The following is a 25,278-nucleotide window of genomic DNA, read 5'->3' on the forward strand; positions in this document are numbered from 1 at the left end:
GAGAACAGAGTGAATCTTCTGAAATGTGACGTTCATTAGAAATGAGGCCAGCACATGGCCAGTTTGAGAGAAGATCAATGAACTTGTTCCTAAGTCACCAAAGAATCCTCACATTCTAAAATTTAGAATTTGATTTTTGGTATCAACCATTGTGACCTTGTTATAACCACAATCCTTTTTTTTTTTTTTCTTACTGTGTGAATGCTAACAGATATTGTAGTGGATTCATTTGTTTAGCATAATGTATTAATAAAGCCTTATTAGCCCACAAATAATGAATATTATAAAATATTTCCAATTAGAAATCATAGCCCATGATCACCCAAATTACCCCAAATGATATCTAACTCTTTAATTTAAGAAGTGACTGTGGGGTCTTCCCTGTTGTCCAGTGGTTGACTCTGTAATTCCACTGCAGGGAGTGCCAGTTAGATCTCTGGTAGAGAAACTGAATAAGCATAGAAACTGAACAAGTGTGTTCAAATCACTGACCATATTTAATACTTCATGTCACACCTATATTATGGAAATATTGATAAGGTGAGTTACTATTTTTCTATCACTTGCTGTTTGTATTATATTGTTTTAATTCTGTAGGCCTTGACACATCTAGAAGACCTGTTTCTATAATTCTTTTTTAGTTAATGCAGCTTATATAAGTATAAAAAACTAGAAAAGAAAAAGAAACACATTCACTTGGAGCTTTTCTTATATAACATAGCTATCAGGCATTTGAAAAAGTGTGATTGTAGGATGATAAGCTCTTGTTTACATAGTCTGAGATATTTTGCTCATACCCTTTCCTAATCAGTTGCATAGAAAGTACTTACAATGTTCAGGCTTGATTGAGCTTATTTTGAAAGGCTATAATTTTCAAACCCATGCACCTATTTATTGCACACTTGATGAGGGGTGAATTTATAGTTAAGAATGAACATTTTATACAGGTAATACTGAACTCATGGATCTTGGAGTACTCCTCCTTCCTAAGAGTGGATGCACATAGACAGTGAAAACAGAAAACAAATTTCGGCTTTTTCAAAGACCAGACACAGATGATTTTTTCCTAAACTCTTTGTCAACTCTTCAGGGACAGCAGAATAAAGACATTTTACAAGACCTTCAGTTTGTTGCTTAAAATGGCAGGGTAATTTCAGAAAATGAAAAATGTTCAGTACCTGTGTGGATTTTATGCCTCTAGGTTCTCTAGAATTCTACTGCTTCGTATTGGTAATCTCACTGTATTATCTTCGTAAAATATATTTATAGTGCTAGCATGTTGCCTCTTAAGGAATGGCACATTTTAAATCTTGTGATGAACAAATCTGAAAGAATTTGATGGTTTTGTTTGACTAAGCTCTTCCTCTTTTCAATGCATAGCAGATATATTTCTGAGTATTATCTGTAAGGCCATAAAATTTGGGATAATGTGCTTTATTATTTATTTAAATAATTGCCTAAAATATTCACCTAAAATAGATTTTTAGCTTGCATTAATATTTAAGTCAATGTAATAGGGATTTTGTTGTTTTGATTTGTCATTTTATTTTGTTCTCCACATGGGGTTGAGATATGCCTGCTCTTATTGATAATTCCATGATACAGGTCAATGCCAATTTTGAAAGTTTTCACAATTTTACAGCATTGTGTTAACACTCTTCTCATGGGAAGAATGTAAATAATGACTTCTTGATATTTTCAATTATTATGTGACACTTTATTATTATGCTTTAAGAATTTATAACATCAACTGTACTACCAAATTTTTTTCACATATTATTTTTGTAAAGAATATTGAAACTTGCAGAGTTAATTTGGAAAAAAAAATTAAATGAATTAAATTCCAACTGTATTCCCTGGAAGAAATTTTAAAACTTAAGATACAATACCCTACAATATTCAAAGCATTCTACTTCATGTAAGATGTGGATTTTCACCAAGCAAATGAATTAATTAAATATAAAAATAAAGTGTCAAGCAGTGAGGTACCCAAGTTAAATTTAACCTGGAGGTAACACACTGCCATGGCATGACCAGTTTTTTGGATATCAAGTCATTTTTTGCAAGGAGAAAAAGATGCTATTTACACACTGTTACAGAAGTATGCATATTAAATAACCAAATACATCGTTACATTAGGACAAAGAAAATATGAGTAATTTTGTTATCTTACTCTGGATATCTTTCTTTGACATATTTCATAATATTAGGATAATCATATGAAGGAATTCAATTAGAATCTTTCATAAAACTTGAAAAGAATTTGTGTATTAGGAAATTTTATGTCTAGACATATTCTTATACATGTGTCTAGAAATACTCCAGACATATTACTTGAGATAATTAGCTAAGTATCAGCAGACTCCAGCTCATTATACTGATTTTTATTCCTCATATGTGAGGGATGACTTTGGACTACATGAATTTTAAGATGTCTTTTAAGTATAGAATTTTAATTTTCATAAAATTTTATAAAATTTATGTTTCATTCATCTTGGCATTAAGTTAAATTTAGTGTATTAATTACTTGTTCTTGTGGTTTTGGAAAATTACTAAAAATAGATGGATATATTTTTAAAAATGTGTAAAAATCTCCTTAGATCATCCTTTGAATTATTTCCAGGGTTATAGATTTAATAAATTAATGACTTCCAAATGTTACTATTTACTCCACCCAAATATTACTGTTTATGAGTTAAACATTAATATGTCAGTTTTTTACTATTATTAATAAAAGACCACATGTTCAGGTTGACATTTTGTACGTTTCTTCAGATTTTTACAGTGAAGGTCCAGATATATCCTGACAATATATATTTTAGCATTTGTATCTACATTTGTCTTTTAAAGAGCTTATAACTGAAAACAACATTATCCACTTTTATCATGAAAAAGTTAATGAAAATGCTATTAATTTATCTAAGTAAATTCAGAAAACAATTGTATGCTCATTAAAAGACTAGCAAATGGTATTTCCTTGAGGTCCACTATTTTTTGAACTCCTAGCAACACAAATTTGCTTATTTTTTGATCTACTCAATAAATAGCTACTATTTGGTTCATCTTTGCAAGTCCGACTGATGTGTGAGCACACCTCTGCTGATTTACTCCCAAAACAAAAGCAAAATTTGTTTCCTTACTTATTCTTTGAGGCTATTCCTAAGCATAAAACAATAGCAACAATAATAATAGATAAAACATAAAAGGGAAAATCAAAGAGGCATGACTTTGTAGGGAGGCAGGAAGAGTTGGTGGTATAGAGAAAAGACGTATAGAGAAGCAGGTAAGGCTGCCTGGAAAATTAGTTATTTGAGGTTAATGAGATAGAGAACTTTCCATATGAATTCATGAGAATTGCCAGAATGAAACTGAATCCAGCGACTGAAAGAGTATTGATTTGAGATGGAGATAAAAGGCTGGTCATTGCTGCTATTTAAAATATTGTGTAGATAGTAATGATTACTTAAAATAAAATAAAAAAAATTTACTGTGATCAGGTAAAGTTAACTACAAGCTTCATGAGTGAGTCTGCAATATTTTCAGCAGAGTAACATGGTAGAAGTCCAAAACTGCCAATTTAAGACCTGGGAGGTAAGATGAAACACCCACCCCAAACCCACCCTGCCTTAAGCACCCATGCACACACACAGCCATTGATACTACAAATATATAAGCGAATACATAATTGATGATAATATGTTCCAGAAGAAATTAAAGAAAAATTCTGGAAAAAAATTAAATTAATATATTAAGGATCATCAAATCAGTAAAGGAGGGTATAATGTCCAAAAATAAGACAGTATGAAATGAGGTAGAATAAATTAAATAAAATAATTTGATATTTTAAAAATACTAAGCAATGAAATTTTGACAAAATACCTATAGACATTTAAATAAAAGTTAAATGGATAAACAACAAGGTCCTATTTGTACAGCTGAGGGAATTATATTCCATATCTTGAATATATTGAATAAATCATAATGGAAAGAATATGAAAAATTATACATATGTATATATATTTATGTGTGTATCTGTGTATGCATGCATGTGGGTGCTTGCACTCTTTGCCAGTGTTCAACTCTTTGTGACCCCATGGGCTGTAGCCCACCAGGCTCCTCTGTCCATGGAATTTTCCAGACAGGAGTACTGGAGTGGTTTGCCATTTTCTACTCTAGGAGATCTTCCTGACCCAGGGGTCAAAACCCACATCTTTGCATCTTCTCCATTGGCAGGCAGATTCTTTACCAAGTGTGCCACTTGGGAAGCCATATGTGTGTGTATATATATGTATAACTGAATCATCAGAAAATAGAATAACATGTCAACTATACTTTGAAAAAAAATTTCAGAGGACAGATTACACATGAGATTATAGATAAAAATAAAGAAATGATGAATTATAAAATATTACAGAGTTAGGTTATTTATTTGACTTTTTTCTTGTTTCTTGAGGTATGCCTGTATTGCTATGAACTTTCCTCTTAGCACTGCTTTTATAGTGTCCCGCAGGTTTTGGGTTATTGTGTTTTCATTTTCATTTGTTTTTATGCATATTTTGATTTATTTTTTGATTTCTTCTGTGATTTGTTGGTTATTCAGAAGCGTGTTGTTCAGCCTCCATATGTTGGAATTTTTAATAGTTTTTCTCCTGTAATTGAGATCTAATCTTAATGCATTATGGTCAGAAAAGATGCTTGGAATGATTTCGATTTTTTTGAATTTATCAAGTTTAGATTTATGGCCCAGGATGTGATCTATCCTGGAGAAGGTTCCGTGAGCACTTGAGAAAAGGTGAAATTCATTGTTTTGGGGTGAAATGTCCTATAGATATCAATTAGGTCTAACTGGTCTATTGTATCATTTAAAGTTTGTGTTTCTTTGTTAATTTTCTGTTTAGTTGATCTGTCCATAGATGTGAGTGGGGTATTAAAGTCTCCCACTATTATTATTTTATTGTTAATTTCCCTTTTCATACTTGTTAGCATTTGTCTTGCATACTGTAGTGCTCCTATGTTGGGTGCATATATATTTATAATTGTTTTATCTTCTTCTTGGATTGATCCTTTGATCATTATGTAGTGGCCTTCTTTGTCTCTTTTCACAGCCTTTGTTTTAAAGTCTATTTTATCGGATATGAGTATTGCCACTCCTGCTTTCTTTTGGTCTCTATTTGCATGGTATATCTTTTCCAGCCCTTCATTTTCAGTCTGTATGTGTCCCTTGTTTTGAGGTGGGTCTCTTGTAGGCAGCATATATAGGGGTCTTGTTTTTGTATCCATTCAGCCAGTCTTTGCCTTTTGGTTGGGGCTTTCAACCCATTTACGTTTAAGGTAATTATTGATAAGTGGAGAAGGCAATGGCACCCCACTCCAGTACTCTTGCCTGGAGAACCCCATGGATGGAGGAGCCTGATAGGCTGCAGTTCATGGGGTAGCACAGAGTTGGACACGACTGAAGCAACTTAGCAGCAGCAGTAGCAGCAGTGTGATCTCATTGCCATTTACTTTATTGTTTTGGGTTCGAGTTTATACACCCTTTCTGTGTTTCCTGTCTAGAGAATATCCTTTAGCTTTTGTTGGAGAGCTGGTTTGGTGGTGCTGAATTCTCTCAGCTTTTGCTTGTCTGTAAAGCTTTTGCTTTCTCCTTTGTATTTGAATGAGATCCTTGCTGGGTACAGTAATCTGGGCTGTAGGTTATTTTCTTTCATCACTTTAAGTATGTCTTGCCATTCCCTCCTGGCCTGAAGAGTTTCTATTGAAAGATCAGCTGTTATCCTTATGGGAATCCCCTTGTGTCTTATTTGTTTTTTTTTTTTTCCCTTACTGCTTTTAATATTTATTCTTTGTGTTTGATCTTTGTTAATTTGATTAATATGTGTCTTGCGGTATTTCCCCTTGGGTTTATCCTATTTGGAACTCTCTGGGTTTCTTGGACTTGAGTGATTATTTCCTTCCCCATTTTAGGGAAGTTTTCAACTATTATCTCCTCAAGGATTTTCTCATGGTCTTTCTTTCTGTCTTCTTCTTCTGGGACTCCTATAATTCGAATGTTGGAGAGTTTCATATTGTCCTGGAGGTCTCTGAGATTGTCCTCATTTCTTTTAATTCATTTTTCTTGTTTCCTCTGTGATTCATTTATTTCTACCATTCTATCTTCTATTTCACTAATCCTATCTTCTGCCTCCGTTATTCTACTATTTGTTGCCTCCAGAGTGTTTCTGATCTGATTTATTGCGTTATTCATTATATATTGACTCTTTTTTATTTCTTCTAGGTCCTTGTTAAACCTTTCTTGCATCTTCTCAATCCTTGTCTCCAGGCTATTTATCTGTGATTCCATTTTATTTCAAGATTTTGGATCATTTTCACTATCAATATTAGGAATTCTTTCTCAGGTAGATTCTCTGTCTCTTCCAACCCCAGAGTTAGTAGAAGGAAAGAAATCTTAAAAATTAGGGCAGAAATAAATGCAAAAGAAACAAAAGAGACAATAGCAAAAATCAACAAAGCCAAAAGCTGGTTCTTTGAAAGGATAAATAAAATTGACAAACCATTAGCCAGACTCATCAAGAAACAAAGAGAGAAAAATCAATTCAATAAAATTAGAAATGAAAATGGAGAGATCACAACAGACAACACGGAAATACAAAGGATTATAAGAGACTACTATCAGCAATTGTATGCCAATAAAATGGACAACGTGGAAGAGATGGACAAATTCTTAGAAAAGTACAATTTTCCAAAACTGAACCAGGAAGAAATAGAAAATCTTAACAGACCCATCACAAGCACGGAAATTGAAACTGTAATCAAAAATCTTCCAGCAAACAAAAGCCCAGGTCCAGACAGCTTCACAGCTGAATTCTACCAAAAATTTCGAGAAGAGCTAACACCTATCCTACTCAAACTCTTCCAGAAAATTGCAGAAGAAGGTAAATTTCCAAACTCATTCTATGAGGCCATCATCACCCTAATACCAAAACCTGACAAAGATGCTACAAAAAAAAAAAAAAAAGAAAACTACAGGGCAATATCACTGATGAACATAGATGCAAAAATCCTCAACAAAATTCTAGCAATCAGAATCCAACAACACATTAAAAAGATCATACACCATGACCAAGTGGGCTTTATCCTGGGGATTCAAGGATTCTTCAATATCCACAAATCAATCAACATAATTCACCACATTAACAAATTGAAAAATAAAAGCCATATGATTATCTCAATAGATGCAGAGAAGGCCTTTGACAAAATTCAACATCCATTTATGATAAAAAACTCTCCAGAAAGCAGGAATAGAAGGAACATACCTCAACATAATAAAAGCTATATATGACAAACCCACAGCAAACATTATCCTTAATGGTGAAAAATTGAAAGCATTTCCCCTAAAGTCAGGAACAAGACAAGGGTGCCCACTTTCACCGCTACTATTCAACATAGTTCTGGAAGTTTTGGCCACAGCAATCAGAGCAGAAAAAGAAATAAAAGGAATCCAAATTGGAAAAGAAGAAGTAAAACTCTCACTGTTTGCGGATGACATGATCCTCTACATAGAAAATCCTAAAGATTCCACCAGAAAATTACTAGAGCTAATCAATGAATATAGTAAAGTTGCAGGATATAAAATCAACACACAGAAATCCGTTGCATTCCTATACACTAATAATGAGAAAGTAGAAAAAGAAATTTAAGGAAACAATTCCATTCACCATTGCAACGAAAAGAATAAAATACTTAGGAATATATCTACCTAAAGAAACAAAAGACCTATATGTAGAAAACTATAAAACACTGGTGAAAGAAATCAAAGAAAACACTAATAGATGGAGAAATATACCATGTTCATGGATTGGAAGAATCAATATAGTGAAAATGAGTATACTACCCAAAGCAATCTACAGATTCAATTCAAGCTACCAGTGGTATTTTTCAGAGAACTAGAACAAATAATTTCAAGATTTGTATGGAAATACAAAAAGCCTCGAATAGCCAAAGCAATCTTGAGAAAGAAGAATGGAACTGGAGGAATCAACTTGCTTGACTTCAGGCTCTACTACAAAGCCACAGTCATCAAGACAGTATGGTACTGGCACAAAGACAGAAATATAGATCAATGGAACTAAATAGAAAGCCCAGAGATAAATCCACACACCTATGGACACCTTATCTTTTGACAAAGGAGGCAAGAATATACAATGGAGTAAAGACAATCTCTTTAACAAGTGGTGCTGGGAAAACTGGTCAACCACTTGTAAAAGAATGAAACTGGAACACTTTCTAACACCACACACAAAAATAAACTCAAAATGGATTAAAGATCTAAACGTAAGACCTGAAACTATAAAACTCTTAGAGGAGAACATAGGCAAAACACTCTCCGACATAAACCACAGCAGGATCCTCTATGATCCACCTCCCAGAATTCTGGAAATAAAAGCAAAAATAAACAAATGGGATCTAATTAAAATTAAAAGCATCTGCACAACAAAGGAAAATATAAGCAAGGTGGAAAGACAGCCTTCTGAATGGGAGAAAATCATAGCAAATGAAGCAACTGACAAACAACTAATCTCAAAAATATACAAGCAACTTATGCAGCTCAATTCCAGAAAAATTAACGACCCAATGAAAAAATGGGCCAAAGAACTAAATAGACATTTCTCCAAAGAAGACATACAGATGGCTAACAAACACATGAAAAGATGCTCAATATAACTCATTATTAGAGAAATGCAAATCAAGACCACAATGAGGTACCACTTCACACCAGTCAGAATGTCTGCAATCCAAAAGTCTGCAAGCAATAAATGCTGGAGAGGGTGTGGAGAAAAGGGAACCCTCCTACACTGTTGGTGGGAATGCAAACTAGTACAGCCACTTTGGAGAACAGTGTGGAGATTCCTTAAAAAATTGCAAATAAAACTGCCTTATGACCTAGCAATCCCACTGCTGGGCATACACACTGAGGAAACCAGAATAGAAAGAGACACATATACCCCAATGTTCATCGCAGCACTGTTTATAATAGCCAGGACATGGAAACAACCTAGATGTCCATCAGCAGATGAATGGATAAGAAAGCTGTGGTACATATACAAACAATGGAGTATTACTCTGCCATTAAAAAGAATACATTTGAATGAGTTCTAATGATGATGGGTGAAACTGGAGCCGATTATACAGAGTGAAGTAAGCCAGAAAGAAAAACACCAGTACAGTATACTAACACATATATATGGAATTTAGAAAGATGGTATTGATGACCCTGTATGCAAGACAGCAAAAGAGACACAGATGTGTAGAGCAGACTTTTGGACTCTGAGGGAGAAGGAGAGGGTGGGATGATTTGGGAGAATGACATTGAAACATGTATACTATCATGTAAGAAATGAATTGCCAGTCTATGTTTGATGCAGGATACAGGATGCTTAGGGCTGGTGCAATGGAATGATCCAGAGAGATGATCTGGGGTGGGAGGTGGGAGGGGGTTCATGTTTGGGAACGCATGTACACCCATGGTGGATTCATGTCAATGTATGGCAAAACCAATACAGTATTGTAAAGTAAAATAAAGTAAAAATAAAAATTAAAAAAAATAAAAAAATAAAAATGAGCAACAACAAAAAAAATGACAGAGAAAGAAAGTTCTAGAAGACAAAAGACAAATTAACAAGGAGAGTATTAAAACTATCAGGGAAGAACACATTGCCTACCTAGACATGACAAATAGATTAACAGATGACTGCTCATCAACATACCGCATGACATAGACATTTGAAAGTGTTGCAGAGGAAACTATCATCTAGAATTAATAGCTTTTTAAAAATGTTATTTAAGAGTAAAAACAAGGCGAAGACATTTTAAGACACAAAATGAAGAAGATTTGCTTCTTATTGACTCATAGTGAAAAACTATAGAAAGGTTTACTTCAACATAAAAGTAAACCATTAGAAATGTATGGTGTGCAGGAAAAAATAAGAAAACAAAAATTAAATATAATTTTTATTTTAAATATAATAATTGTCTTCCAAAGGCAGAACTAATATTCTCATTAATTTCATGTAAGATCTTATGTTTTCAAAACGTTTAAAGCTCAAACTTTTTTTCTGGCTCAGAAAAAAAGATCATCTATTCGATATTTTAGACAGTAAGACACATCTTCAGTTTCTCATTGAGAAAATAAAGAAAATGTATGGAAAATACATCTGTCCAACAGTATGTGTGAAAGGAAAGAAAACAATCAAAAGTACACAATGGCCAAAGATCAACAATACACACGTGACCAAACTTATTGTAGAAGTATGTTGAAATATATCTTCAGTCTTAATAAACGGTCTTAATAAATGTAAAAAAAAAGGTTATATTCACCTCTAAAGGACAGATTTTCATAACGGTTTAAAATTTTCATAAGCTACTTATATAGTAAACACCTAAACTAAATTGCATGGAATGATTAAAAGTGAATGCAAAATTATGCATGAACCACAGCAAACTCCAATAAAGAAATTTATGTGCTAGATATGCAAAAGGAAAAGACCAAAGCTTTTCCTTACAGAATGTCAAGAATTATTATCAGGCTCTAATAACTGCACTCTGTGATGTCTGTCTAGGTAGAGATAAGTTAATGAAATGAAATAGAGAATTTAAAAACATAACCACAGATACAGAGAATCCCAACTTTTAACTAAGATAGAATTAGAAATCCAGTAGGTACTTTCCAGGTTGACCAGTGGTTAGGACTCAGCCCTTTGGCAGTAGGGGGCTGAGGAGTCTGGTCCCAGGTCAGGCAACTAAGATCCTGCATGTCAATGGTGCAATCAAAAGAAAAAAGAAAAGAAAAGAAAAGGAAAAAAAAAACAAAACCCAATACATTTTCTTAAAAACTGTAGTTAAATAAAAGTAGACTAAAAATTGTAAATTATAATACAGTCTTTTAAGCATTCTATAGCCCAAATTAAGAACAGATCAAATAAAAAATTAACATGAAAAAACTAAAATGACAATATTTTTGTGAAGGGGAAGTGTTTTTTCAAACCTTACAGCTTTATCACAAACTTTTAAACAGTTCAATGAATCAAGTAAAGTTATATACATTATAATTTAAAAAGTGAAAATGGAATATAATTAAAAATGTATTTTCAAAAAAGAAGTTCAGAAGCCAAATTTGAGGGCAGACTGGGTCCCCTGTGTTAGCGTCCTTCCATGCTTTATAGGCAGCTCTGCCCTCTAAAGGCTTTTCTGGTGGCTCAGCAACAAAGAATCCATCTGCAATGCAGGAAATGCAAGACATGAGTTCAATCCTTGGGTCAGAAATATTCCTCAGAGAAGGAAATGGCAACCCACTCCAGTATTCTTTCCAGGAAAATCCCATGGGCAGAGGAGCCTGGTGGGCTATAGCCCATATGATCGCAAAGAGTCGGAACCAACTAAGCATGCGCGCACTGCCCTCTAAGGTTGCTGCTGCTGCTAAGTCACTGTTCAAGGGTCCATTTTGCAATAGATTCCCTTACTTAAAAACTTGAGAGGACTTCCTCTCAGCTGCCAGCTGCGAGGAATCATTATGGTCATTTTTGGTTCTAATTCCATGAGAATAGAGGAAGGGAGATACATTTTACCAGATCTTGAGTCCAACCAGTTTTGTTGCAAGTTTTATATCTGTTAGTCAAAGAAGAAGAGAAACTGTAGAACCGAAATCCCTTAAAAAAATAAAAGATTGGTTGTCAGGGTAAGTGCAGATTCTGCAGAATTACAAGGGTCCTGAAGCAGGCCATCTGTGGGTTGGATGATGATACTAAATTTTTGTTAGCTGACTTCCGACTAAGGCAGTATCTTGATGGAGTTGCAAGTTAGCTCCAATTCCATGTAGTTCAATTTCATAGATATAGTATTTGCTTCTAAATCTAATTAGAATGACTCATTCCCAAAGACCACAGATATGAGAGTCTCAGAAAACATATGGGTACCTGTGTCTTGCCTTTATTTTCCTCTAGGAGAGAGCATTGACTTTTTGATTGTATATGCTAGTAAATCGCTATGAATATGTTGACTGGACTCACATATCCGTTCTACTGAAATTAGCATATTTTGTGTCGATCACTATCAAAAATGTAAAAGCACATAGTGTACTTGTGCCTGGACTAAATATCCAAAGAGTACTTTTTATTTTAAAATTATAACTGGCTTTCTTTTTCATCATTTTTCAGTTTTCTTTCTTTCCCACTCTGATAAAACATGTTTTTAAAAAAATGCAAACTACTTGGAGATGTAGAGAATAGACTTGTGGTTGCCAAGAGGCAGGGGTTAGTGAAAGGATGGATTGGAACTTCGAGATTAGCAGTTGCAAACTATTAAGTATAGGATGAATAAGCAGCAAGATCCTACTGGATGGCATAGGGAATCATTTTTCAGTGTTCTGTGATTAACCATAATGAAAAGAATATTAAAAATTAATGCATACATATGTAAAACATCCAAGCTTTTATGGATAGCTTATTTTTGAATTTTGAAAAATACTGATTTAAAATAAAATTCAAACTCTCTTGTGTAACTTGCTGAAAACCAGCTTACCAGCTTGACTTTTTTTTTGCTGCAATTCTGCTAATAACTTTTGTTTTGATAACTGGTCACCTCCTATTAGGAGTTTCTTGGAAAGTTTCCACTCCCCTTGTCTACCTTGATTCAGATCACTAGGAATGTGCTCATCCTCAACTGATTAAATTGAAGTTGATCTATATGTCAGGTTTACTCTGTTTTTCATATCTCCTGTGAAAACATAGATGTTTTGACTTGAGTAATTGTAAAAATCCTCTTGCTGGATCTAGAAGTAATTCAAGTCTTTCCTTTGGTGGAGGTATGAGGTCATCCTGGTAAATATCTCAGGTCCCAATGACTTTTACTACTGAATTGGAGAAGGAAATGGCAACCAACTCCAGTACTCTTGCCTGAAGAATCCCATGGACAGAGGAGCCTTGTGTGCTACAGTCCATGGGGTCACAAAGAATCTGACATGACTGAGTGACTTCACTTACACTTTCACTTTGGGCTCCATCCTTGGACCCTCCCCACAGTTGCCTGAATATGAACTAGCATACCTCTGAGATTCAGCTGACCTGAATGAATGAGTTTTCCCCATAGCATTTCAGCTTTAAATACAGAGGAAATTAAGTTGTTCCCTATGCAGCACTTCATTGCTAAACTGTGACTTTTTTTTTTTTTTAGTTTTTTATTTTTTAAAATTTTAAAATCTTTAATTCTTACATGCGTTCCCAAACATGAACCCCCCTCCCACCTCCCTCCCCACATCATCTCTCTGGGTCATCCCCATGCACCAGCCCCAAGCATGCTGCACCCTGCGTCAGACATAGACTGGCGATTCAATTCTTACATGATAGTATACATGTTAGAATGCCATTCTCCCAAATCATCCCACCCTCTCCCTCTCCATCTGAGTCCAAAAGTCCATTATACACATCTGTGTCTTTTTTCCTGTCTTGCATACAGGGTCGTCATTGCCATCTTCCTAAATTCGCTTGTATATTTTTGAGATTAGTTGTTTGTCAGTTGCTTCATTTGCTATTATTTTCTCCCATTCAGAAGGCTGTCTTTTCACCTTGCTTATATTTTCCTTTGTTGTGCAGAAGCTTTTAATTTTAATTAGATCCCATTTGTTTATTTTTGCTTTTATTTCCAGAATTCTGGGAGGTGGATCATAGAGGATCCTGCTGTGATTTATGTCAGAGAGTGTTTTGCCTATGTTCTCCTCTAGGAGTTTTATAGTTTCTGATCTTACATTTAGATCTTTAATCCATTTTGAGTTTATTTTTGTGTGTGGTGTTAGAAAGTGATCTAGTTTCATTCTTTTACAAGTGGTTGACCAGTTTTCCCAGCACCACTTGTTAAAGAGATTGTCTTTACTCCATTGTATATTCTTGCCTCCTTTGTCGAAGATAAGGTGTCCATAGGTGTGTGGATTTATCTCTGGGCTTTCTATTTTGTTCCATTGATCTATATGTCTGTCTTTGTGCCAGTACCATACTGTCTTGATGACTGTGGCTTTGTAGTAGAGCCTGCAGTCAGGCAAGTTGATTCCTTCAGTTCCATTCTTCTTTCTCAAGATTGCTTTGGCTATTCGAGGTTTTTTGTATTTCCATACAAATCTTGAAATTATTTGTTCTAGTTCTGTGAAAAATGTGGCTGGTAGCTTGATAGGGATTGCATTGAATTTGTAAATTGCTTTGGGTAGTATACTCATTTTCACTATATTGATTCTTCCGATCAAGTTTTGGCCACAGCAATCAGAGCAGAAAAAGAAATAAAAGGAATCCAAATTGGAAAAGAAGAAGTAAAACTCTCACTGTTTGCAGATGACATGATCCTCTACATGGAGAACCCTAAAGACTCCACCAGAAAATTACTAGAGCTAATCAATGAGTGTAGTAAAGTTGCAGGATATAAAATCAACACACAGAAATCCCTTGCATTCCTATATACTAATAATGAGAAAGTAGAAAAAGAAATTAAGGAAACAATTCCATTCACCATTGCAACGAAAAGAATAAAATACTTAGGAATATATCTACCTAAAGAAACTAAAGACCTATATATAGAAAACTGTAAAACACTGATGAAAGAAATCAAAGAGGACACTAATAGATGGAGAAATATACCATGTTTTTTTTTTTTCTTATACACTAAGTGTAGTCCCAGATTTAAAGAACATAGGCTTCTAGAAAGCTTAGTATGAAATAGTTTGAATTTAAAATGTCTGACATTGACAAAATTGCAATGATTTTTTTTAATAGCAAATAAAATCTGTAACATAGTACCTTTGGGATTTTAAGCACAGGCAATCCTAAGAGCTGTATTCTTCCTTAATTTACATTTTAAGTGCTCATCAAAGTATAAGGCAATGAATTCAGAAGACAGAACCTATAATGATGTTCTCTTCTCTTGAACCACGATATATTTTCAAGGTCATATAATATAGTTATTTTTAAAAATTAAAAACATTTTTTCATATTATATTAGTCAAACTTCTTTCAGCTGAGATACAAATAAAGAGAATAGGTCTTTCACACCAAACATGTATGCAATTGTTAATCTTTAGGTAACATTTTGCAAAGTTCAAGGTTAGATCCATTGTGTTTAGGAGAAAAAGAGAGAAAAACCAAGACCATTGTGTTTGATTTGTTTTAATTTGCTTGATCCCATCCAGTTGGTACTTAGTTTGAAAAGAATGAAAGTATATTTTTTGATAACTTTCAGTATATGTGTCCATGATATACAGATGCTGTTCCTTAATATTCTAAATATATTATTTAAAATAATGGACAGGTTCATATTGCTATATTTAAAACAGATTACCAACATGGACATATTGTATAGCACAGGGAAATCGCTAAATGTTATGTGGCAGTCTGGATGGGAGGGGAGCAGGAGGATGGATACATGTGTATGTATGACTGAATTCCTTTGCTATCCACCTGAAATTATCACAGCATTTGTAATCAGCTATACTCCAATATAAAATAAAAAGTTTAATATAAAATAAAAAGTCAAAGGAAAAATGAACGTTATTATTCCGATAATTTTTTTCATTTTGGAACATCAGATAAAGAGATCGGGTGAATGATGAAAGAGATGGGAAAAGAGACTATAAAATCAAGGTTAGAAAGGTGAAATGAAATCATGTGAATATTGTGTGATGAGAGTGGAAAGTCAATAAAGAGCTCATTTTTGGAGGCAGTTTCAGGGGACTAGCGGGGAAATACCTTTGGTTGAGAACTGCAAAGAAGTGTTAAGAAAATAGTTTATAAACACAGCCGAAAGTAGAGTCCAGCTCTTTTGACTTTTCAGTTCAGTTCAGTTGCTCAGTCATGTCTGACTCTTTGCAACCTCTTGTACTACAGCACACCAGGCTTCTCTGTCCATCACCAACTCCCAGAGCTTACTTAAACTCTTATCCATTGAGTCAGTGATGCCATCCAACCATCTCATCCTCTGTCATCCCCTTCTCTTACCACCTTCAATCTTTCCCAGCATCGCGGTCTTTTCCAATGAGTCAGCTCTTCACATCAGGTGGCCGAAGTATTGGAGTTTCAGCTTCAGCATCAGTCCTTCCAATGAATATCCAGGACTGATTTCCTTTAGGATGGACTGGTTGGATCTCCTTGCAGTCCAAGGGACTCTCAAGAGTCTTCTCCAACATCACGGTTCAAAAGCATCAATTCTTCCAGACTCAACTTCTTGACTTTCAGCCTCCTGTTATTTCCACTACATAGCATGCTACTGCTCAGCATTGAAAAGACATTTATAAGGTTTGTAGAAATAAACATCTTCAGTTTATTACCCATGAGAAGAAAAAAATGCCTGTTTGATGTCAGACTGCTGGGAAAATACTAAATCTTAGAAATTTAACATGTGTAATAAGTTGCATACAAAATAGAGGTATTTTGTATGCAGTTAATTTTTTTAGCACCACATGGGAAGCCTATATCTGAGGCCACCTGGTGACCTCAGCAATGTTTGATGCCTACTTCAGTTGGCATGTTAGCTGCTTTTAAAAGTTGGAGTATAAGGAGGACGTTAGTAATGGGACAGCCTTTAGTAGATAGGAGCCCTCATTCCTTCCAAATGGCAGCATGTGAGTGTATGATGTGGAAGGCATATTTACAGTCAGTGTATATATTTGCTCTCATTAGCTGCGAGGGTAAGGGCTCTAGTTAGTGCAATAAGTTCTGCCTTTTGGGAGGAGGTTCCTTATTAGCAAATATATATAAGCCTATATATATATAAATCTGGTGTGTAATTTCAGTTTATATGAGGACAATTGTAAACATCTCTCTATATACTTTAACTGTAACTACATATAACTATATTCCCAATGAAGATCATTGTATAGAACAAAGGTACAACCAAAAAGTTTTCCTAAAATTCTGCTTAAGCAACAGGATTCTGTAGAACCAGAGACTCGTGTCCTGTAAGTTGACTTTTAGAAGGTCTGCTGCTGCTACTAAGTCGCTTCAGTCGTGTCCAACTCTGTGCGACCCCATAGACGGCAGCCCACCAGGCTCCCCTGTCCCTGGGATTCTCCAGGCAAGAACGCTGGAGTGGGTTGCCATTTCCTTCTCCAATGCATGAAAGTGAAAAGTGAAAGTGAAGTCGCTCAGTCATGTCCGACTCTTCACGACCCCATGGTCTGCAGCCTACCAGCCTCCTCTGTCTATGGGATTTTCCAGGCAAGAGTACTGGAGTGGGGTGTCATTGCCTTCTCCGCTACTTTCCTCATAGGCAAACCTTATTCTTACTGGGTCTCTGTTCCTCACAAATAAACAGTTTACAGTAGGTTTCTAATATGCTTTTTAGTTCTATTATCTGTTATATGTTGTACTTGAATATTTTATTGAAAACATTCTTTAGTGCACCAGGATAGTTATTATAGCTGCAGTATAAATAGTTGTGTAAAGCAAAGATGGTTTTGAAAAACAATATTTATGACCTAGCATTCTTTTCATAATGTAGGAATTTAATTTGCTGAAAGTTGAGTAATAGACAATTTTTAATTCAATATAATTTAGTGTGGATACTTTCTCCTAGTGTGAGCCTAAATTATTATACATTTTACACTGTGGTTTTAAAATGGCAAAGAATATATTTTATCTATATTTAGCTTCTTACAGCCACAAACTAAGAAAGCTTTTGAAAAGTATAATTGATTAGAATCTGGGCAATTTTCTTCATCTGAATTAATGACTCAGATGTCATTACAATATGAATTCTACCTTCTTTGAAAGAGTAAAATTAATTTAATGATCATAATTCTCATTATTTAACATGTAATTCTATTCTTATCCCAGATGTTTAGAAAAACTTATTGCACTTGTTAGAATCTTTCAGCATAAAGCATTGCATTTAAAAGTTTTAGACACTTTCACAATATGATTAAGGATTAAGAATGCAGAAAGTTCCATGTTTGCTAGTATTTCCATATAGGTTTGAACCACACTTACCCATGCAGTCTGGACACAGAAGTCACATATCTACTACTCTCAAAATGTAGCTGCATCTGCTTAAGTCTTCATATATGTTGATCCAAAGCAAATGGAAGTGGAAGATCGCTCTTACACAATCTCTCTCCACAATTATTCATATATAGTATAAATAGTCATTTTTTTTCTCTGCGGTTGCTTCTTGTAGAGGTTATCTTGTTATATCTGCAATATAATGTCTGTCTTTGTTTAATTGGAGTCCAGTTGCATTATGGTGTTGTGCTATTTTCTGTTGTACAACAAAATGAATCAGCCACATGTATGTATATCCCTCCTCCTTGTCACCACAGAGCACTGAGTAGAGTTCCTTGTAATCTGCAGTAGGTTCTCATTGGTTACCTGTTTTATACATAGTGGTGTGTATATGTCAATCCTAATCTCCCAGTTCATCCCACTCCCCTTCCCCCTTGGTATCCATACTTTTGCTCTCTACCTCTATGTCTCTATTTCATCTTTGCAGTTAGGTTCATCTATATACCATTTTTCTAGATTCCACATATATACACTAATGATTTATACAGTAGAACTGCTGGTCAAATTTGGTGAGTCGTTCTTAAACACTGTCTTGAGAAATTTCTTTTTATTTATGTATTCATTCACTATAAGCAATGATAACTGTCAGAATATATTTTTGGATTTTTGCAAATATATAATAGGTATCATCCCAGTGTGTCTAGCTGGATATACATGATCTGATTTTCCTTTGCTGCTCTCCTCTGTGTTTATTCAATTCTTATCTATTTTCTAGTTGGTTTTGCTTTGTGTTCAAGTGAAGCTTATTAGAATGAGTATTTGAACACTGTACATCAGTTGGGATCATTGCTCTGATAGAAGAATTCATGGCTGGATGGCGAGAGTCCACTGTACATATAAAAATGAATTCTTTGGATAATGTTTCTTCCTAAGAGAAATATCAAATTGAAACTCAATCTGAGTTCACAGTTGCGGATATCATGGTAAAGTGGATCAAGAAATGAAAACAGTTGCTGCAACAGAAAAGCCTGTTGAGAGGCTGTATACATGAGATGTAAGAGAATCTGGCTGATGTTTGCAATTCCAGTTGAGCCACAAAATGAAAAGATTGTCTGTTATTGAGAAGTGAGGCTTTTTCAGAGGAACTTCCCATTGAAAGCTAAATTCAAAGGTTTTATTATAGGGGAAAGAAAAAAGTTTTTTATGCTAAATGCAACTCAATCTAGATTTATTTCATAATTTATTTTAGTAACTATTGTTGACCACATGAAGAATATTAAGACTCATTTATGTATATTTAGTATTCAAATTAATTGTTAGTAGATATTATTTAATTGATTAATTAATCAAAATAATTTGTTGAATTTGTGATGTGCGCCATGTACTACTCTGATTCATGTAAATGATTATTGAAACCCTGTACTTATGTAGCTGGCAATATGGTTGTATACAGAGAACACACAAGCAAACCAGTGAAACTACAGGCTGTCAAATAATAAGGGCTGTGCATTCTAGTCATTCCATTCCAATGGAAATTGCTATCTATCATTTTTCTAAAATTGCCATTTCACTCTTTTCAATTTTTACAACTCATCACAGCATTTAACCCTCTATTTCAACTAAATCTTCGTGAAGTCTTAGTCTTTGAATTTTTTGTCCTCTCTAACTTCTTCTCATCTCATACCTAAGGTGGAAGACGTACAAATGTTCACAATCCCAAATAAGCATCTCTAGCCTCAACCTCTTTGCTGAGCTCCAGATTCAATATCCCAATATCTGTTTAATATCTCTAATAAGATTACAAAAAGGCAACTCAAGAAATGAAATCATAATTTTTTTCTCTCTCAAACCTATTCTTCCCTGTATCCTCTCCTGATTAATAAATCAACTCAGTAGCAATAATTTGGTACAGGTGCTAGATTTTATATGCTCATAAATTTCTTCTTACATATGGGGTACAAATGTGACAACTGGGTTTGCTCAGGTTTTCCAGAACCAAAAGGTAGTCTAGAAGCTGTTTTCTCCATCTCATTAAATTATAAAATGTCAAAATGTATAGACACTAGTGTCCAGGTAGTGTTCACCTCCCTGATACTGAATAAAGACAGGTCTGGGGAAATTAAGACACATGTTAAATTGTGACACAATCAGTTCAATGCACTTCCTTCTATATCTGTGCAAGGATGTTTATCGTTGTTGTACAGTCGCTCATTTGAGCCCAACCCTTTGTGACCCCAAGGACTGCAGCCCACGAGGCTCCCCAGTCCCTGGGATTCTCCAGGCAAGAATACTGGAGTGGTTTGCCATTTCCTTCTCTAATGCATGAAAGCAGAAAGTGAAAGTGAAGTCACTCAGTCGTGTCCGACTCTTAGTGACCCCATGGACTGTAGCCTACCACACTCCTCCGTCCATGGGATTTTCCAGGCAAGAGTATTGGAGTGGGGTGCCGTTGCCTTCTCCAAATGAAGAGGCTGGACCAAAGCATAAATAATGCTCAGTTGTGGATGTGACTGGTGGTGAAAGTAAAGTCTGATGCTGTAAATAACAAGGATGATCGCCTTTCTTAAATCAATAACCACAGTAAGAAGTCATGTAAGGCATACACTTAAAGATTGCAGCAGAGAGCAGTCAAATTTATGTGTGACTGGCAGGGATATTTTCATAAAAGAGGTAACTGGAGCTATCTCTTGAAAAACCTATTGCAGCTTTCTAAGATGGAATGAGATGCAGTGAGGGTACTCTAGGTAAAACTTTTAGGATACTTGACTGCTCTAAAATATTTGCTAATGGTGGTGATTTGCTTCACCCTGACATTCTTTTCATTCATAGGCTTGCTAGCAAAGTTGTCTTCTCTATCTCAAATGCTACATTTTGTTCCTAAGGCAATACTTTATCACTTTCATTTTATCTTCCACATGAGATTATAATGTGTAAACATTATAGATTAATCCACATTAGATTATAATGTGTGAACAAATCAGAATCCCTCATTTTAAATCTACTGAATAATGTAAATCCTACTCTCTAAATCCTACTGCCATAACCAGCATGGCCTGTTGTGCCATCTGGTGAAAAAAATAGTTTTATTCAGAGAAAAATATTATTTTTTGAAGAAGAGAAAGAAATCTCTGTCCATCCTCCTTGTCTTTTTCAAGTACAACTTTGTTAACCATGATATTATGCAGATACCTTTTAGGTACCCATGCATTTTCTCTAACTTAATAGTGAGATTGTTTTCTGATGCTTCCATTTAAATGTTGAGGTTACAAGGAAAAGTCATAAGATCATTATCACACCATCTGCTCCAGCTGGTTTGTTTTCAACACATGCTTTTCAATGCTCTTACTGAGCTGTCAACAAACTGCCAATTAATTATGAAAACCTAACAGATTGTCAGAGGTTAGGATACTGAGAAAGTGAGATCATGAGTCAGTATATCATGGAATCAATTATTCCTGATTTACGATTTCAAGAACACCTTCTGTAGACAAGTGAACTTTTAAAAATATAATAATGACATCTTTGGATCCTGTAGGCAAAGAGAGGTAAGAAACTGATAATTATTTTCTGAGCATCCAATGAGAAGAGCCATCTTTATGTTTAGGTTTCCATTTGATAACTATAAAATTGAATTCAAGTTTTTTGTTTTTTTTTTTAGTGATATTTCAGTGGAGGAGAATATCATGTGGTGTCATTCACAGGAGAGAAGCACAGAAACTAGCTTTTGTCCTTTGTCTAACATTTAGCTGCTGAGCTCAAATACCTATCTGGAATAGAAATCAGAGTTATTCCCCCCAAAAGTTATCTGAATTTTAATATCAGTTCTGTTTTACTCTATCTGTATGAGTGCTCAGTTGCTCAGTCATGTCTGACTCTTTGCAACCGCATGGCAAGAATATTGGAGTGGGTTTCCATTTCATCCTCCAGGGGATCCTCCTGACCCAGAGATCAAACCCACATCTCCAGTATCTCCTCCATTGACAGGAGGATTCTTTACCACTGAACCACCTGGGAAACCTATTCTATCTTTAATACCAAGTAAATTGCTGCAGTTATATGATAGCTTTTGCTGAGATAAAGCATTTTTATTTTTGTATAACATTATTTTTAAGAAATTTTAGACTTGAAAATCATGACTTGCAATGGAAAAAATAATCATGGTCAAGGGTATCAAGGATGTAGATTTAAATAGTACAAATAGGTTGTATATACTATACTGAAGCTTTACATGCTGACATTTTTCTCAAATTTTAGTGAAATTTCTTAAAATAGATATTTCTATCCTGTTGCCTTTTGGCTGGAAATATACTTAGCAACTTGTTGATCTAATTATCAATGTGTATAAGTTTACTCACCCAAGATTGATGAGATTTTTATTCACTCATTAATTGTTCATTTGTTTTATATTTTAGAGTAGATGAACACTTGCATGTGTGTGTGTGTGTGTGTGTGTGTGTTTGTGTGCACAAAAAGTACAGAAAGAGAGGAAGGTTAGAATTAGAAGAAAAAGGGCAGAGAAAGACAAACCCTTAAGTGAGCCCTTTTAGGAAATGTATGACCTCACCTTCACACAGCATCATACTGTTACAGGATTGTTGCCACGCCCCTTCCCTCCCTCTCCTGCTTCACAACAGAAGAAACATAGTATTCAGAGCTCAGGAAAAATACTCCTTCACCCTTTCCCAAACTGTTTGCTTTATTCTCAATCTCTTCTTAAATTTAAAATATTCTGTCCAGTTGTCTTATAAACAAATATTTACCTCTGGGAGAAGGATTAGACTATACATCAAAATGACAGCAAAATGATGGATTGCACATGAAAATATTTAGTTTCCCAGGTTAGCTTTCAGATGTTTCACAGAAGTAGTGAAAATAGGAATTGCATTCAGAATTGTCAGAATGCAGGAAAACATGCTCTTTCTTGTTTCCCTCACATGCAAGATGACATTCATTTATGCATTCATTCATTGCATGTCCAGCAGGTACCAAACAACTCGGAAGGCCCAGACGATGTAATGCTGGAGAAAAAGCAAAACACAACAAATTCCAGCAGTCATGATGTTTAAAGGAGATACATATTCTAGTGAGGAAACATGTTCTATTGAGGAACAGATACATATTCTAGTGAGGAAAACCAACGTTTTGAAGTAATCAAATTAATTATGTATAATTACAAAGAGAAGCTCTGAAACAAAAACTGATCTAAAAATAGAGTAAATGAGAAATGTAACCCAGTCTTGGCATTATGGGGAAGGATTACAAGGGATATTTTTGACATGAGATGATCTTTGGGTGGTAAATGAGAAAAAATGCATTTCATTTGGAGGAAATAGTGTAGAAAATCCTTATAGTAGGTATGTTCAAAATTTGAACAACTGCACAAAATTAGTCTGGTTGGAGGACAATTATTTGGAGAAGAGGAAGACATGCAGAGCCAAGATGCTGTGGAAACTTGTAAGAACCAGTGATTTAGTTTTTATTTTAAGAATAAATGAATAGTGTATATCCGAAAGTTACTAGCAAATGCACTAACATTATGATGTTTGGATCGACCATGATTGCTCAGGTTGTTGTGTGGAGAAGCGATTGAAAGTGCATTAGTGTAAAAGGTAAGGAAGGACAGGGTTGGGGCATTTGAAGGGGAAAGTGGTTGTGTCAGGGTTGTTATAATAGACTTGGAAAGAAACGGATGTTTGAGAGGTATACATGAAGCTAGAATTAATGGAACTTAGGGATGAGTTTAATATGAAGAATAAGGGAGACAAAGATATAAAAAATGTCTCTTTTGTTTCTGACTTGAGTAAAAGGATGAATGAAAGAGTCTCTAAAAGCATGACTTTATGTTAGCGTATGTATACTATGAGGAGTTACTTTTGAAACTTGTTAGCAGAAGCTGTTAAGGAGGTTAATCATAAAAACCTGAAGATTGAATGAAAAGCATTGCATATTAATACAACCATAGACTACTTGAATGTTTGGCTGAGTGAATGGAGTAGGATACATGGCTAATGGGATTAAATAATGTTTAATGGCAAGATAAAGGTGTAGGATGAACTTGTGAAAGGACTGAGAAGGTGTTTTTACAAATTCTACAGAAATAGAAGAGACAGATATTGTAGACATCAAAGTGACCATTTCTTGCAAAAAAAAAAAAAAAAAGAGAGAAAGAAATGGTACTTTGATAGAGTGATGAAAACAAAATCATGATTGGTCAGAACATGGATAGATTGAGATACATAGTTCTTTCTAAAAGTTCAGAAAGTAGATGAGAGGAATTATCTAAAAATTCATGATTTGAGCATGTTGAAAGATGGAAGAAAATCATTGAGAGACAGAGTTTGAATACACTTAATAACAGAGTTAATAAATTGACTAAGTTTCTCAAGAACTCAGATGGCCAGATTGGATTAGACAGGAGGAGAAAAAGCTCCTCTTAAGGTCACAATGATTTGAGGGTATAGCTCAGTCGGTAAAGAATCTGCCTGCAACACAGGAGACCCAAGTTCGATTCCTGGGACAGGAAGATCCCCTGGAGAAGGAACTGGCAACCACTCCAGTATTCTTGCCTGGAGAATCCCATGGACAGAGGAGCCTGAGAAGCTACAATCCATGGGGTCACAAGAGTCAGACACGACTGAGCAACTTCACTTCACTATGGTCACAATAAGGGTTAAGAAGTGTTCTCAAAGTGGTAAAGAGGAATATAGTTGAGTTCAACATATAGATTTGTTTGTTTGGAAGAGGTTTTAGGGAATTTATATGGTTATAAATTTATGCATTTTTACAATTTCTCTGGTATATTCAAAAACACAGAGTTGTGGAAAGAATCATATGACTTTCAGTTTAAAGCACTTAAAAAAAAAAAAAACAGCTTTCTAGGAAATGTCCTTTTGGGTGCTACTGAAAAAATATACTCACAAGTCAGTATAATCCAATGGCATAATTTCTGTTGTAGCTCAGTTTATTAAGAATTTATCATAGTACAGGGATCCCCAATCCCTAGGTCATAGACTGGCACCAGTGCATAGCTTCTTAAGAACTGGGCCACATGGCAGAAGGTAAGCAGTTGGTGAGCAAGCAAAGCTTCATCTGCTGCTCTCCATCACTCCCCATTGCTTGCATTATTGCCTGAACCACCCCACCCCACCCCCATGGAAATTCTATTCCAGGAAACTGGTCCCTGGTGTCATAAAGATTGGTGGTTGCTGCTATAGAAGACTATCTCATTAACATTTCACTGATATTTACCAGT

The 25,278-nt window shown here is 34.9% G+C and overlaps 1 protein-coding gene across 4 annotated transcripts in view; it reads left to right on the top strand.

Moving 5' to 3' along the window:
• Positions 1-25,278, top strand: part of FSTL5 (follistatin like 5) — a 937,018-nt gene that overhangs the window by 32,814 nt on the left and 878,926 nt on the right. The gene's annotated exons all lie outside the window — the stretch shown is intronic.

This window comes from Ovis aries, chromosome 17 (assembly GCF_016772045.2).
Source record: "Ovis aries strain OAR_USU_Benz2616 breed Rambouillet chromosome 17, ARS-UI_Ramb_v3.0, whole genome shotgun sequence".
Lineage (NCBI taxonomy): Eukaryota > Metazoa > Chordata > Mammalia > Artiodactyla > Bovidae > Ovis > Ovis aries.